The sequence below is a fragment of the Phytophthora cinnamomi genome (genome assembly GCF_018691715.1).
Source record: "Phytophthora cinnamomi strain GKB4 chromosome Unknown Contig6, whole genome shotgun sequence".
Classification (NCBI taxonomy): Eukaryota; Oomycota; class Peronosporomycetes; order Peronosporales; family Peronosporaceae; genus Phytophthora; species Phytophthora cinnamomi.
The window spans coordinates 289,858-292,972 of NW_027150939.1; positions in this window are offsets into that span (position 1 = coordinate 289,858).

Here is a 3,115-nt window from a genome sequence, read left to right on the forward strand (position 1 = left end):
GTTCGAAGTGACCGATCCTTCCGCAACGGAAGCATCGCACGTTACCTCCCTGCTGCTGGTAACCAGCAGTTGTTGCGTTCGAGAGGTCCATTGGTTCCGGACCTCCCGTCCTCGCTACCGGGCGCGGTAGCGGTCTCGGCACATGTGCATGGAGTTTAGCCTGCCGCAGGATTAGGTAAAATGAGAACTGTATTGTTTGTAAATTGATCTTCCTCCTAAATCTGCTAAAACTGTTTATCATCTATGAAAGGGGTTGACAGCGGCTGGCTGTCAGAGCCCCGCCAATATGCACGTCTCTAATTGGTAGAAAGATGCTTCTTTCTACCAATAGGATCTTTGGGTAGGTGTGGACCACTCATTGTGGTGGCCCACTTCAATGTATCCATTGGTGTGACTTACACCAAGGTGAGGAATTATCTAAAACTATTAACAGATATTTTATCTGTTAAAATCACAAGTGGCTTGTAGCCACTTGTACGTGTAACCCCGTTACACAATCAAATCTATCTCAGTTCCGGTGGTTTCGAACTCGGCGGATTCGTCATTTGAGTGCCCATCGCGGGGATCGACTCTCTCTCTCACACACAGTACCATTGCCGCGGTAAAGCGTAAGCGCAAATCCTCGTCGGGGTCATCGGCTAGCGCGTCATCGCTGACTTCAATCTCGCCCTCATTCTGTGCACTCATGGCCATCGCCCCAGGCGACGCATCCGCACTCCCTGCCAGCCTAGCGTTCCAAGCACCGGTGGATAGTAGCGACTGACGCAGCCGAGTAACTTCATCTTCTGCGTCGTGGACTCGGCTTTTCTCGCTGAGAGCGTCCGCCACCCCAGCCGACTCAGCGGTGGACTCATCACTCACCCCCTGGACCATCGGCGCCATTGCCGCTTGAAACTCAGCGATCTTGGCGCTGTGTCGTCCTGACGCCGCCAGTTCCGCTGACTCGGCGGGCTTGTTCCCTGTATCTGCCAGAGTCAATCGTTCAAGGAGTTCGTGTCTTTGGGCGCAAGTCAACTCGGTTAGCTCGGCATCCCCGTGCCTCGGGCTTCACTTGAGCATTGTCCGATACGGTGTCGTTTCCACTACAGGTGGTTGATTAGCCATGCAGTCGTCGTACAGGCGATGTTCCTTCCTTAACAAGGACTTGTCAATCGCAGTCTCGTACGCGAGAACCTGCCAATCGCGACACTTAGCCGAGTTCAGACGCACAAATCCATCATCCGGGGGTAACTCCCTGTGCAACAACCAGAGAATCACGGAGAAGTGAGCGGGGCACCACACCAGCTTCTCGCTCACGTTTGTCAGGAAGACCTTAGTTGGCTTATTCCGCGAGCCACAGACAACCGTGGGTATCCAAACTTTTGTTCGTCGTACCCACAGGTCATGGGTGTCGGAACTCGGCTGTCTGCGTCTCAGTGCGAATTCAGCGACCAGCCTGGGCTGAATACTCATTGACTCAGCTGGGCCACCACTCTCTCGACTCTCGGAAGGCGACTCATCCAACTTGACGGCCCGTGATTTCAGAAGTGGTATAACTACCTCGTCCGGCAATTTCGCGGTCGCGTTGAACAGCTCCAACCGCACCGCAGCTAGGATCATAAAATCCGTCCCGAGAATTAAGTCGACGCCAGCATAGTGCGACATAATCCATACTTCGGACTCGTAGACCAATTGACAGCCGAGAGTCACTTTCACCATTGCTCGAGCTGTCGTACTCAGCTTGCCCTTGTTGACGCCTTGCACATTAATCTGCCTATCGTTACTCACAGTGCATTTTAACCGTAGTCTCTTCGCGAAGGACTCACTGATCACCGACACATTTTCTCCAGTGTCGAGCAGCATCTGAGTCCGCTTGTCGTTCAACGCGCCCATCACTAGGGCGTGCAAGCAGACTCGGCGATCGTACTTACTCGCCGACCACCACCCCATGCGCTCACCAGAGCGCCGTCTCATCGTCGTGGCGTGGTCTGGTTCGTGTGTACTCAGCTGAGTCTCCCTCACCATACTCGTAATAGCTCGGCGACCTTCCTCTGGGTCGCCGAGGTCATTGTTCTAATCAAATTCATGTTCATGTCCGTCAGCTCCACACTCCAATTCATCACCTTCTCCACTCATTATCTCGGGCCGTTGCGCCTTGCCGTCGAAAGCGAACACGAAGTTCGCTTCAACCGCCGGCTCAGCTGACTGTGGCAGCCCGATATTATCCAACCCAGTCGAAGTTGACGGGCCATCTTGTATAAATCCTTCGGCTCGTAGATATCGTGGAGGTCGGCGGGCACCGCCGACTTGTCTACGGAGGTGCGGACGAACTTGGTGAGCTTCTCGAGTCGTTGGAACATCTCGCAGTGACCCACGACATGGACTTGCTTGCAGAATTTGCATCGCCTGGGGCAGAAGTGCGCCGAGTGACTGTTGCCATAGCGAGGGCGTTCGTCAAACTCGCCTCGGCGATCTCGGCGGTCGTAACTCCGCCTGTCACGGGTGTCGTCTCGGCGATCCCAGCGTTGGCGTTCAGCTGACTCATTCCGGCGACCTGGACGTTGCCGCTCGCCCGTCTCTTCTCAACAAGCTGGGCGGTCACCCTGCGCCGCTCCGCCGAGTTGCCCCGTCCTGAGGACTGGTCACTCTCGGCTCCAGCGTCTACATGATCTTGGCTCTCGTCGGAGTCAACGTCGCTGAAGTTGCTGTAACCACCTTCGCTTCTCGACGACTCATATTCGCTGGCTCGCCGACTCGATTGGCGCGAGTCGGAGCCGTGGTACAAATTCTCCACCGACGCGTCCACCACGTTGACTCGGCGGCCTCGGCTCTCGTCGCAACGACTTCGGCAATCATCTCGGCGAGACTCGCGACGGTCATCTCGACGAGTGTTGTCACCCCGTCGAGTTTCGCTTCCTCGGCTGCTGATCATACGATCGCGTTGCTTCTTCCTGTTTTCGCCAAGGATCTTCTTGTTGATAATCTGCTCCACTCGCTGAATGTCGGTGAGTTGGAGCGGGTACAGCACATCCATGACTTCATCGTCACCGCAGTTGAGCAAGAACTGCTCAACGTGATCGCATCCGTGCCGCCCTTCTCGTATCTTCGCGGTACGGGCGTATCCGTTGAGTCGCTT